This window comes from Biomphalaria glabrata, chromosome 18, assembly GCF_947242115.1.
Source record: "Biomphalaria glabrata chromosome 18, xgBioGlab47.1, whole genome shotgun sequence".
NCBI classification, from domain to species: Eukaryota; Metazoa; Mollusca; class Gastropoda; family Planorbidae; genus Biomphalaria; species Biomphalaria glabrata.
The window spans coordinates 152914-168180 of NC_074728.1; the positions used below are offsets into that span (position 1 = coordinate 152914).

Consider the following 15267-nt stretch of genomic DNA (forward strand, 5'->3'; position numbering starts at 1 on the left):
ACCATTAATGCAGATGGTGGTGACTGACAACTCCATTCAAACAGATGGTGGTGACTTATAGCACCATTCATGCATATGGTGGTGACTGATAGTACCATTCATATAGTTCTATTCATGGACATGGTGGTGACTGATATTACCATTCATTCAAATGGTGGTGACTGATAGTACCATTAATGCAGATGGTGGTGACTGACAACTCCATTCAAACAGATGGTGGTGACTTATAGCACCATTCATGCATATGGTGGTGACTGATAGTACCATTCATTGACAATGTGGTGACTGATAGTGACATGCAGATGGTGGTGACTAATAGTATCATAATGCAGATGGCGGTGACTGACAACTCCATTCAAACAGATGGTGGTGACTTATAGCACCATTCATGCATATGGTGGTGACTGACAGTACCATTCTTAGCAATTATACATTAAACACTGAACCACACAGATGGTGGTGACTGATAGTACCATTCATACAGATGTTGTTGACTGATAGTATCATTCATACAGATGGTGGTGACTTAAATCACCATTCATATAGATGGTGGTGACTAATAGTACCATTCACAAAGATGGTGGTGACTGAGCATGGAATGGGTTGCCTGAGCCAACCAAGAAAACCAATGAATTGTCAGAATTTAAGTCATTGGTTAACATGCATGACTAGATGCAGATGCATAGGATGTAATCATCATTTCTATATTTTATATTTGGATTCATTAATTCATGTATTGTCATTGACAAGGAATATATGTTTAAAATTTCAACTTGATCCGTGAAAAGGAAATGGGAGACAGACACAGACCAAGTGAGCTAAGCTTTTAAAAAAGACCTAAATTCTGTTAAAAGAATCCAAAGAAGCTAACAAATGAACTGTCTTTATTTCATGTCTAACTCTAGTCTTTGTTTTTATGATGATGTTATTGTCACTATAAAAAACCTAATACGCAAAACAAAATGAATCTTAACATTTTTTTTACAGGCCTAATTCCATATTGTAAAGTAGCAAATCCTAATAATGTTAATAATGTATAGCCTAAAAGTACTTAGAGTTGTTCTAGTGTGCACACACGTTTTAATAATTGTAATTTTTTAGTTAATTTAATGATATATTTATTCTAATTGTTCATCTTTCCTTTCAACTAACAAAGGAATTCCTAAAACACAAAGTTGTAAGATCTCATGTAGCATAAATTTCTTAAGATGAAATCAAAGTTTCAAGCCATAAGTTTTCTATAATGTTTATGGGCTAGCTGATCAAACCATTACAGGCTAGAAATATAGAATAGAAAATAGAAATATTTGCCAATGCTTTGCAACCACAGGAAAAAAAAATTATACAAGATGAGGACAATAAATATTTTTTGACCTAAAGTTAGCTTTCTTGGGCTATTTTAAAAACTAATTTGAAGTATACAATTAAAAAATTACTTAATGTTTACTTCCTTTTTAGAGCTCTATGTCAAGCAAGCAACTTACAATTACTGGTTAATTGAAAACTTATGAATGGGTTAATTAGAACTAGCTGCAGTGTGTTAAGGTGCTTAGTTCTATTAACTTCTAAACGGTGAAGATCACACTTGATAAAGCAATTCCAGTATTATATTAATGATAGATTGTAGAATATTAACATTCTGAAATGAAGCTTCCCAATCAAACTGTATAAAGGCAGATTAAATAAATACAATCTATATCTAGTCATACACAAAATACATTGAAGTGACAGTAATAAAGTCTAAACTATACAAAAGATTAGATACAGAAAACAGCAAGGCTCTTAAAAATGGTACCTCAATTCCTGTATAATAGAACACAGTAAACCAAGTGTCCCTCTTATTTAATTATATAGGTTACATATGTTTATTCAAAAAATAGATAATTATGTCTTTCTAATTATGAATTTCATGTGTCAGTCTAGTCATGCATGTTAATCAGTGACTTAAACTCTGCTAAGTAATTGTTTTTCCCAGCTGATTCATGAAACGAACTACACGCTCATTTAAACTATACTATTCTTAACAACACTCTTCATATAGCTATTTCTACAAGAGAGGTCATTAGTACTATCAAAGCAAAGATGGACTGGCTTAATGGGCATTCTGGCAAATGTTCAAATGCCTGAAGGGTAGACACTACAACTGGACCAGTGGACCACTGAATAGGCCCTTTGAATGATATTAAGGCCTGTTTAAGTTTTTAATATTTTTTGTAAAAGGTGTCCTTTTCCTTTTTAAAGATCTTTTTATAAAATGTACAGTGTATACTAGCCTTATACACATTTTTGATAATGATAGAATGGATTATATGATATAATAGATGGCCTAAATTCAAAATATTAGGTGCATATAAGGACTGTAGTGCATCTTACGGCAAGGTGCAGGGCATAGTAGGCCTATTATTTTCGGTATTGTACTGTACTACAGTTCAGTGACTGTACTGTTAATAAAGTACAATACATTTTAATCAAACATTTAGAAAAAAATCTAGTCTTGATAAAAAAAAAAAGCAATTACTTTTGTGATTTAATAACTCATATCTACGGTCTACGACTACGTTATTATTTAAATTTAGACTATTTATTATACTAGATCTAGACAATCTTAGTCAATCTAGTAACTAGTCTAGATCTAGATCTAATTCTAATCAAGTCTAATGTTTTGTTATTTCAATGAAATCAATGCAATGATGTAAAATCATAAAGAATCTACACACAAAAAGTACAATAATCAAGTTATATTTAATACTGGTACTTTTCATTTGTTCAACAAAAGAACGTCATTTAACCTCGTTCTTCTTTCGACATAGATTCTATCTAAAAAAGGAAAGAAAATACAATCATAACAATGTGAGCCACCATAGTCCATACTGATGCTTTTACAGTTGTCAGCAATAATATTACGGTGTATAAGCAAAAAGCCCCTGAGAAATGTTGAGAATGCTGTACAACTATAAACCTAGATCTAGAACAGGGGTTTCTTAACCTGTGGTCGCGACCCCTTTGGATGTCAAATGAGCATTTCACAGGGTCGCCTAAGACCATCAGAAAATTGGATTTGGGGGGGGGGGGGGGGGGGGAGATTTATAATTTTTATCGCTAGTTTTTTTTGTTCTTATGTGTTGTAACATTTTTGTACCACAGTGGATATAGATTTATATTGCAAATTATAGAGATGGGACATTACTCAAATAGCATTATTACCAAATAAATTTAGAAACGATCGTCAAGTTTCAATTTTTAAAAAAAGTGGCGGTGACAAATATAATAATAAGGCTAGTCTTCGAGTCTGAATTTTAAGATTAGTGAGGAATGCAGTATTTCCCATGGCTGCGCAGTCCCAGCTGTGACCTACATATAACAAAGACATACCCTATATATTGCAAGACGATACAGAGGGTACTTTTAGTGAATGTAACATCCTTGTTTGATAGTAGTTTGTTATTTTTATTTGTTCTTCTTTGTGTTTCTTTTTTTTTATAATTGTCATTCAAAAATCGATGTTACAGACCACATCTTTGTTGTTGCAAAATATATTTTTCAAGAAATAAATTTACTGTCTATCAATGCATCGAAACACCATTGTGGGATCAAACATTTCTTTGGTGAAGATATAATCACGTAGTGAAGAAAATTCAATTAATAAATACGCCATCGTATTATAGTCAATGGAAAAAAGTTTATTATGTAACAACTCATGAACACGGACTTGTAACAAAAGAAGGTTAATAAAAGAAAAGAGAATGACGATTTTTTAATATTTTTTTTTTTGCGGTATAGTTTTAGCAGAAACCCGATGCAACATTTGTAATGAAGTTCTCTCTGCCATATGTATTGAGGTCGAACAAACATCCGAACTTTGCCGATTATGACATACAGTGGTTTAGTTTAGATGGTTTAGACTCATATGGCAAGTACCATAATTGAAACTTATCAGCCTATGAATCTTCTTGTTTGGTAGCTGTCAGAATCGCCAGAGTTCTGAAACCTCACACCACTACCAAGCAGTTATTGTCAGTGGCTAAAGATATGATTGGAGCCAAATTTATTAATAAATTTAGTGTAATTTGCATAAATAATGACACTATTTACAGGAGATTAGTTGACATGTCTTCTGATATTAAGGAAATGATATCTGCTTCTTTTACAATATTTAGCATCCAGCTTGATGAATCCACAGGCGTTGTAAATTGTTCACAATTACTAGTTCCGGTAAGATATACCAGTATACACAAAGGAGATTTTCAAAGATTAGTTTCAATGCAAAACTCTATAAACGACCTCTACAGCACCTGATGTAATTGACAAAGTTGGTTAAATTTGAAAAAGCAAAAGACTTCTTGGAAAAATAATTGTGGCATCTGAACAGATGGTGCTCTAAGTATGCTTGGATGTCGGTCTAGAGGTTCTATCTTTGGTATAGAATGAGTCCTCATAAGAATTCATCCTAATTCACTGTATGATTTATCGACATATATTAGCAACGTCAATAGCAATGCATCTAGCAATGCATCTAAATATTTCTCTTCAATGTCAATTACAAAATTCTGGATCAATTGTTTGCAGTCATATCTTCACAACATAAATAACATATATACACACACACATATATATATATCTTTAAATACAAACTATAAATTCTAAGCTTTTACTTTAATTACTATAATCTACATGTATGTTTGAACATTTCATTTTTTTATATATAATATTCACATAGATAGGCCTACCTACTACTACTATAGTCTATATTACTATATTAGTATAAATCAAACTTTGTAGCACCTATGTTAAAAGTTAACTCTATTTTAAATAAAAGATCTAATAGATCTATAAATATTTATTGGCTGACAGAGTAGTCAGTAGATCTTATCAAATATAGAGCTAATTAACTGGATCTTCTAACTCTTTGAGTACTTAGACTGATTTTTATACTAGAACTAGATAATCAAGAATGTCTAGTCTAGATCTAATCAAGTTGTCATTTTAATTCTATAATAGTAAAAGAGTAGATCCTTCAATTTACACCTATCTATATCTAGGTCTAATAAACAAACTAGATCTAGAATCTAGTAAGTATTAAGTATTAGAGATCTAGACATACTCACAATAGTCTCTGAGTCTAAGTCTAGACTTTAACTTGTCTAGGAATAGAGTGTCACTAGAGTACTGCTAGAGCTACTAGTTAACTAGATATTATATTTTCTCTAGATTTAGTTAGGTCTAGCGGCAGTCTAGCCTAAACCTAAATCCAAATTACTTTAGATTTAGTTCTAGATCTAGATCTAGACACTAATTTAGTAATGATAGAAGACTAGCCCTAGCTAGAATCATCTACTTGATCTAGAGTCTTGCATTTTTAAAAATACGTTTTTTATAATTAGTCTAGATCTAAAATCTAGATTTAATTAGAGCTAGTCTAGACTTTAAAAGTAGAATATTGAATATTATTTATTTTTTTAGATCTATATCTGATAATAGATTATAATAATAGATAATCTACTTTTGATCTACGCTGTAGAAATAGATCTAGAATCTAGATCTCTAGACTTGATTTAGCCTCTAGGTCTGGTTTCCTGGTTTCAATTTTTATACCGGCAGATCAAACTTATTAGAATTAGATCTTAATAAATTAGGCGTCTCAGGCCGGGGCCTTACTGATTTGTTTCTAAATTTTGTTTACGTTTTTGATACAAAGCGAAAGTTCGGAAATAAAGCGCATGCGCCGTAACTTAAGAATTGTAACTTCCTGTCTTTCTTTGAATTCGACTTATTAAGTTTTAGTTTGAAAGATCAAAACGTGAATGTGAAAAAAAAAAAAAAAAGTCCGATACCGAGCCGACAATCAGTCGTACTGGCATTTGCCGGCAAGCTTTTTTTTTTTTTTACTTCGATTTTGCCGGCATGCCGGATAGCTGGCGATCTTGCATCCATGACAAATTTTTTTTGTTATGGTTGGGGGTCGCCTCCAAGTGAAAAGTTGTGTTAGGGGGTCGCGGAGCTAAAAAGGTTAAGAACCGCTGATCTAGAGTGAGAATATAGACTATATCTACTTCTGATAACTTAAACTCACTAAACCTGTAGCATAAAAATAAATGACAAACCTAGATCTAGTCAATTAATTGTTTCTTCTACAATAATAAGGCTTCTCTTCGAGTCCGAAGATTAACGAGGAATGCATATTTCCCGTGGCTATAATACGCATTTATTGTCAGCATAATCTAGACTACTATCTGACCTAGGTCAATATAAAGAATGACGAGCGCTATAAAACAAGTAGATCTAGATTTCCAAGGGTACGCTATTCTGCCTCAAAGTGGCACACTGGGTGGAAACGATTACTTAAGGAAGTAATTAGGCTAAATCAGTGATGCTCAACCGAATTCGACCTGCGGGCCATTTTAACTTTCGACACTCGTGTCGCGGGCCACATCAATAAAAGGTAAAATAATGAAATCCAAATTCTCCAAAAACTATTTGAAAATATTGGATCTAGTATTAATTAATGGGATATTTAAAGTCATCATTTTTTACGCGTCTAAAAATGGGATCATTTCTCTACTTAAAATGTGAGCGACATTGTAGCTACCTTTACCACCAACTTATTTTCTTGTCTCTTTTTGGTTAATATTCCCATCGACCCTCCAATCTCTAGGCGTAGTTTGACCAATCTTTTATACGCGGCTCAAACCAAAAAGGCCTTCATATTTGTTTTATAATGCCGCTGTATATGTTCTTGTTTTTGAAACAGCCAGACTTTCTTTACAAAACAAATATGCTGGCTAATTATCATGTTCCACAAAAAAAGATCCTTTCACTTTTCTCGGTAGATTCCCATTTCATAAACTCATAAACGCACAATCGTTAAAGGTCATGGTACCAATCCTTCAGAGAAAAAGTGGAGGCCCTAACAGTTTTGAAGGGGTGAGGATTTGATTTTCTACTTTTGTGCCGACGTTTCGGCGGGCCGGATGAAACTACGTCGCGGGCCGGTTCTGGCCCGCGGGCCGTACTTTGGGCATCACTGGGCTAAATGAATAGCAAAACAAAACTCCTGTGGGAGTGTCCAAGGGAATGCCAGAGCTTTCCAATTGCACGGTGCGGAGTTGAAAGTTTCCACGTCCCTGTCGATAATCCATGTGCCGTTCCTCAAGGAACCGTTACAATAATGGCGAGTCCTGCACGGTTAGCTTGGTAAAACATAGGGAAATGGCGGGGTGTTCCCGGTTTGCTCGGCCTTCGGCAATGTATTCTAGTCCATGCGATCGGAAACAGCAATGTCTTACATAGGCATTGACTTGGACCTCTTTCAGACAGAACGGTTTGTTCAAGCAGGCTTCGGCTCAACTCTTTTGACAATCACAAGGATCTAGATTTCATTTTCTATACCCACACCATTCGGACACGCAAGTCAAATTGAATAAAGTTTTCGCCGCTCTTTGTAGATCTATCAAGATCTGTCAATGATGTCACAATTAAAATTCTACATTGTAAAATCATAGATTGTTTCTTGATTAAATTTGAATTAAGCTAAAGGCCTAAAAAAAAAACCTCGTCTTTTTATATTTTTTATCAATTTATCATGTTCCGTCAAAATAATATTATGAAAGAAATTTTGAGAAATATTGAAATGAGCAGAGTAGTTAAGTAATCCTATCAGACCTTGTGGTCTATTTTGGGCTAATGTTGAAAAGGTTATATGTTTCTATGGCCGACGGTTAACTAGAATGTCATGTGGCCAGCACAACGATCAAGTTCTGCCATGTTACATGCTACATGTAATGCCCTCGAGGGGACAACTCTAGAATAGTTCTGCCATGTTACACGCTACATGTAAAGCCCTAGAGGGGACAACTCTAGAATTTTCTGCCATGTTACACGCTACATGTAATGCCCTTGAGGTGACACCTCTAGAATGTTCTGCCATGTTACACGCTACATGTAATGCCCTCGAGGGGACAGCTCTAGAATGTTCTGCCATGTTACACGCTTCATGTAATGCCCTCGAGGGGACAACTCTAGAATAGTTCTGCCATGTTACACGCTACATGTAATGCCCTCGAGGTGACACCTCTAGAATAGTTCTGCCATGTTACACGCTACATGTAATGTCCTCGAGGGGACACCTCTAGAATAGTTCTGCCATAATAAACGCTACATGTAATGCCCTAGAGGGGACAACTCTAGAATGTTCTGCCATGTTACACGCTTCATGTAATGCCCTCGAGGGGACAACTCTAGAATAGTTCTGCCATGTTACACGCTACATGTAATGCCCTCGAGGTGACACCTCTAGAATAGTTCTGCCATGTTACACGCTACATGTAATGTCCTCGAGGGGACACCTCTAGAATAGTTCTGCCATAATAAACGCTACATGTAATGCCCTAGAGGGGACAACTCTAGAATGTTCTGCCATGTTACACGCTTCATGTAATGTACTCGAGGGGACAACTCTAGAATAGTTCTGCCATGTTACACGCTACATGTAATGCCCTCGAGGGGACAACTCTAGAATAGTTCTGCCATGTTACACGCTACATGTAATGCCCTCGAGGGGACAACTCCAGAATAGTTCTGCCATGTTACACGCTACATGTAATGCCCTCGAGGGGATAACTCTAGAATATTTCTGCCATGTTACACACTACATGTAATGCCCTCGAGGGGACAACTCTAGAATAGTTCTGCCATGTTACACGCTTCATGTAATGCCCTCGAGGGGACACCTCTAGAATAGTTCTGCCATGTTACACGCTACATGTAATGCCCTCGAGTGGACAACTCTAGAATGTTCTGCCATGTTACACGCTTCATGTAATGCCTTCGAGGGGACAACTCTAGAATAGTTCTGCCATGTTACACGCTACATGTAATGCCCTCGAGGGGACAACTCTAGAATGTTCTGCCATGTTACACGCTTCATGTAATGCCCTCGAGGGGACAACTCTAGAATAGTTCTGCCATGTTACACGCTTCATGTAATGCACTCGAGGGGACAACTCTAGAATAGTTCTGCCATGTTACACGCTACATGTAATGCCCTCGAGGGGACACCTCTAGAATAGTTCTGCCATGTTACACGCTACATGTAATGCCCTCGAGTGGACAACTCTAGAATGTTCTGCCATGTTACACGCTTCATGTAATGCCTTCGAGGGGACAACTCTAGAATAGTTCTGCCATGTTACACGCTACATGTAATGCCCTCGAGGGGACAACTCTAGAATGTTCTGCCATGTTACACGCTTCATGTAATGCCCTCGAGGGGACAACTCTAGAATAGTTCTGCCATGTTACACGCTTCATGTAATGCACTCGAGGGGACAACTCTAGAATAGTTCTGCCATGTTACACGCTACATGTAATGCCCTCGAGGGGACACCTCTAGAATAGTTCTGCCATGTTACACGCTACATGTAATGCCCTCGAGTGGACAACTCTAGAATGTTCTGCCATTTTACACGCTTCATGTAATGCCCTCGAGGAGACAACTCCAGAATAGTTCTGCCATGTTACACGCTACATGTAATGCTCTCGAGGGGATAACTCTAGAATGTTCTGCCATGTTACACGCTACATGTAATGCCCTCGAGGGACACCTCCAGAATAGTTCTGCCATGTTACACGCTACATGTAATGCCCTCGAGGTGACACCTCAAGAATAGTTCTGCCATGTTACACGCTTCATGTAATGCCCTCGAGGGGACAACTCTAGAATAGTTCTGCCATGTTACACGCTACATGCTATGCCCTCGAGGTGACACCTCTAGAATAGTTCTGCCATGTTACACGCTACAAACGGTTCGAGATGTGTAAAGAGAAGACAAATCCGTAACAGTGCAAGTGTTATTTCACAACGAGGATGTCTACATACATACATAGCTATTGCAGGTGAACAAAATCAATGGGCAAACTGCCTTTACGTTTTCCTACTTAAGTCAGGTACCCATTTTGAGATGGCTGGACTCAGGGGCGTCCTAAAAATAAAAAAAATTCAAATAGTCTACCATTCTTTTCTGGTATTTGAACCTGGGACATCGATTCGAAAGTCAAGCCTATGACCGTTCGGCCGTCACATCCTCCCCTCCCCTCTTCCAAAGAGCAGAGTAATATGTTTCAAGAGTTGATATTTCGCTTTCAAAACTTAATATAATTAAAAGAGGCCAATACGAGATGCGCATGTTACATTTTAGCAGGTCTATATTCTATTTCTTGGTCTACAATTCTAGAATAATTAGAAATCTACTTGATTAGTAGTAGGTGGGACTTAACTATTGTAGCTTAAGTAAAGTAAAAAAAATAAAAATAAAGTTCCCTTTTAGATCTTGCAATCTATTGAGCAGATGATGTAAAGGTAATCTGTTTCTCTGGCCCATGGTTAACAATAAGGGTGTCATGTGGGCAGCACAACAACCAACTGAAATGACTTTTCCCCAACTATTGTCAGGTACTTCTATAAGAGTTGGGCGGAATCAGGCTAAATAGTAGTAAAGCATTCAAACTTTATTATAGCGGTAAAATATTTCCACTTTATAATAGCAAGTGCTTGAATACTTTATATTATGTCTTTGGCAGCATACACATAGCTTCAGAAAGAATGGTCAATTTCAATTGGAGAAACAGAGGAGTGATTTTTAATTCAATATTTATAGTCAATATTTTATAACTATTTAATCTACTGTGCACCTTTTATATTAGTAGAATATGTAACTAAACATGAACAGAATTAACTACAACATTAAATTGTCTGCTTGTATGTTTATATATTCAATAATAGCTGTAAATAGAAAATTGTTAAGTATTTAAAGACCAGTAGTTCTTCAGTTACAAAAAATATTCCTTACATATTTAGTTTAAAATTTGTGCTCTGTGTATTATTGCTTCTTAAGTTTTTACCATTTACCTGCACCTGTACCAACTGTATTTGGTTATACTATTATTTATATGAATGTAGAATGACTTATTTAAAGAATCACGACACATAACCTATGATAAAAGCAGCACTAAGCTACCAAGGTTATTGAGAGAAGAGTAAAAAAGTAAAGTTCTCCTTTCAGACCTTGCAAGCTATAGGACAGATGACCTTTATATCATATATGTGGCCTATATATGTGGCCCACGGTTAACAAGGGTGTCATGTGGCCAGCACTATGACTAATCTCCTTTACTTTCACCAACTAATGTCAGGTACCCATTAGAGTTGGGTGGACTCAAGAGGTGCCCAAAGATACTGAAATAAAAAATCACAGAGAAGAAAATATGAAGAAATATAGACATGTCCCTTGTAGAACTCAAACCACTAAACTGACATGGCACCATTGTCTCGCCGTGACCAGGTATCATTCTAACACTCTCTGTCCCGCACTCCAAAAAAAAAAAAAAAGCATTTGCATACAGATAACTTTTTTGAAGTGCTAGTAATTAGATTAATGACACAAATGAGCTACCTTAGTGCTGCTATCATTATATGTTACAGTGTTACAGGTTATGTTAATTTATAATTTGTTTTAGCACTCAAAGCTTCAATGTTCATTAATGTTTTGCGAGAACCGTGATCACATTTAGACGACCACAGTAGATGTTGAGATGAGATCTGTATACTACTAAATTGTTCGTCCAGTTTTGTTGTTAATCATTTTGACTAAGTCTACACTAGAAACTCTCTAGACTTAAAGACACATAGTGCAAGGAAATGGAACACAAAATGCATGCACACAGTTAAAATAACAACATAAACAGAAGAAGACATAAACCAGACTTGTCGATTTTTTAAATTTTAAAACTCAAAGTAAAAATAAAAGACTTAAGTATATAGGTAAGTGTTACTGAACTGTTCTAGGACTAAATATTAACCCATTTATGCCAAAGGTTGCAATGTGTTGAGTATTTTTCTGCATAAAATTCACATATGTTTTGTAGAAAAAATTTAAGAAACATGAATTGGAAGAGAACAAAAAAGCTGTATCCTCTTCCATTTTTGAGTTATGAGTTGCTCCAAAATTAGAACTCTAAGCAATCCACTACAACAATAAATAAAAGTATTACCTGCTGCTGAGTGTGATTTCACAAATAAGGTAACATATTATTCATAACAAAATGTTTTGTTTTTATAACATTGCGCACACTGTGCTTTTCCTGTTTGACATTCAGGTTATCATAACATGATTCATTGTTGTGCTGTTGAGAATGTCTTTCTTTTCCGCCTAGGTCAGAAGGCTGGCCATGGTTCTTTAAACAATAACATGCAATAAGTCACCAACTCCAGAAGATCCACAAGCTTCTTATAATGTGTTTTATGTAAATGCCATTTATTTTGAGAAACAAGTTCAAAACATAACAATGAAGAACTTGATTATCATTTCCAAAGAATGATGCCTAATATTTTCATCAATGTTTTTATCAGCTCTGTCTACATCTCCAATGAAATGCTTTTAGACTCTAATATATTAGATGTCATGATTAGATCTACGATCTAAATCTAGATCATTAGAGATGATATCTAGACTAGATCTGGAACTATGTCTAAGACTTTATGTCTATATAATGAATATAATCTACTCTAGATCTAGGCTCAAGAGTGTTACCGATGCCGTGGATCCGCTACAAACGTAGACCCTAGGTCTATTCTATACTAAGACTAAGAATCTAGCCTAGATCTAGACTATATGGTAGTTATCGATCTAGATCTAGTCAATCTAAATTTTAAATCATACTAAAACTAATTTCTACTAATGAACTTACAAAAAAAAAAAAGTCACGTTGGTGTTTCAGCTAACTGACGGTACCAACCTGGTACCAACCCGCCACTCCCTCACTCTCGCGTTCTTCATTTCTAGACATCTAATTGCTATTTAGAACCAATCAACGTATAGATCTGGGCACATTGTGTTCACCCCACCTTTTCTGTTTCCCCTCTCTCCCCACAGGCGGGCTTAGCGTGACCTCCTTGACCGCTTGTAAGCTAGTCTAGAGAGGAGAAAAAAAAAAGGATACGAAAATGCGTAACGCGACGGGTTAAAAGCGTATTTGCGTACTGGCGGTCATTTTTGGGAGATTTTGCGTAACGAATGCGCATTTTGCGTAACGGTAGGCAGGTCTGTTAGAGCATGGAATGAGTTGCCTGAGCTAGCCAGGAAAACCAGTGACTTGGCAGAATTTAGGTCATTGGTTAATATGCATGACTAGATTGACTAGGGACACGCGTAGGACATAATCATTTTCTTTTTGAAGTAACATCTGTATTTTATAAGATCAAATAATGTGGCTCTTTCTACTTTCTTGAGCACAACATATGGCAATTTGTCAATGCGATACTTCTAACTATACCTGTTGCTTCATTGAACTGGGCAAAACCAAAAGTGAAATGCTAGTGAAAAAGGTATTAAACACAAAATAGTATTATCCAATAAACTGCAGAACAAGAATCGCACTGACATTGTAATCTTCATAACTATTATCTGGGCATTTTTACAAATATTGCTGAGACCAGAAAAAGAAAAATAGACTCCTAGACTGGTTAAACCAGACCAACTTGAAGCTAAAATGAATGGTCTTATACAAATAAATTGTTTGCACCCATGACAATCATGTTAATGTACCATGGATAATTTAATCAAGGCTGAAATATAATAGATCTATATTTTACTTGAATTAAATTTTCTGTATTGAGTTCATTAAGTTCTTTTATGGGAGGTCACAGATTAGAAAATTTGCATTTTCAGTGTCATACAAGTTTGAAACTATGGTTACAAAGCGATCAGGTCTCATTGCAACACTTAAACATTATGTGCTTCTGTTCTTCATCCCCAGAGAGATTCTACAGGTTTAAAAGGAATAGCTATTATTAGTGATACTGGATTTGCCTGGATACTGGAACATACAAAATTAGAAGCCTATAATTAATCCAACAATCATAACTTTTCACAGCATCAGTATTACAGAAATAATACATGAAAAAATTTTTTAGTACTTGACATAAGTTCAGAAAAGTTATTTTCATTAACCTTCATAGGTTTCAAAAATGTTCAGAAAATGTTCATTACTTTTTTACAAGGCTGCAGAACACCAATCTCTGCAATGCTGTGATAGTAAGGGGTATTCCATGAAAGCTTATTTGAATAAAAAAAAGCACATTTGCGTGGTGGACTAGAACAGTAGGATATAAATAAGTACCAAGGGGGTCGGTGTTCCAATAATGGATCACTTGGCATAAATGGGTTATTGCCAAAACATACAAGAGGAAGTAGATATGCATACAAATAACAACAACATGAATACTAAAAAACAGTCAAAGTCTATGTGAAAGTACTTTAACATACAGAATGAACTCCACAGTTCTGAATACTACAATGTTTGAATTTAAAAAAAAAAATTTTTTTGTAGGACTTGTATAACAAAAAATGCCTTTCAATGTTTAGAACACAATGTGGCATCAAATTTATGTTTTGAACACAATATGGTGTTACAATGTAAGTGATAATACACAATATTAAAAAAGTCAAATGTTTAAAAAAAAACAACTATAATAACACTGTAAAACTTTTAAAATACAACACTTGTAAATGCAATTTAAAAAATGTCAAAAAAGATAAACTCATATTTGCTAAAGCTTTAACCACAAGAGCATTACCCAACAATCAACATTACATTGGCATCATTAAGAAATGGCATCAGTTAGTAGAACTGTGCTTTACCTATCAAATTATTAATATCAAGAGTTTTTCATTAGGATATTTGCCAGTTCCATAGTACTTACATTCTATAAAAAATCTCTCCAGCCAGAAATGACCTCTGGTGAGGGTTTACTGACAGCTGTCCATATTTTAACCTTGAACTTGATGATGACGACCAGACTACATGAAACTATTCAGGGCCTAAGACTTGACTCAGTCAGTTAAAGGCTTTTGTTTTTGCTGCGCATCATGAGACTAAAGTAGATGTGAGTGAAAAATTCAACAAGTTGTACACAAACACCTGTGTATTCATTATAGTTGTGCTTCTTTTAGAAGTGGACTGACCCTTCTCCTTGTCACCTTGTTTTCTGCTCCAATGCTTGTACACACTGGAGAGGCCACTTGGGAGTCACACACATTGATGCTGGTTGAAGGACAGAGCTGAAATAGTCAACCAATAATGAATTGTTTGCTAAACATTTTCTATTCATCATCAATAGCATTGTACAAGTTTGTAATTCAAATAAATTTATTATAGTTAACTCTTTCAGTCAGTAAATAGAGATTGTAGCATTAAGTAAATTGGGAATGTTTT

At 35.5% G+C, this 15267-nt stretch overlaps 1 pseudogene; it reads right to left on the minus strand.

Annotated features, from left to right (window-relative positions):
- Nucleotides 1-15267, minus strand: part of LOC129923920 (dynein axonemal heavy chain 6-like) — a 76919-nt pseudogene that overhangs the window by 12939 nt on the left and 48713 nt on the right.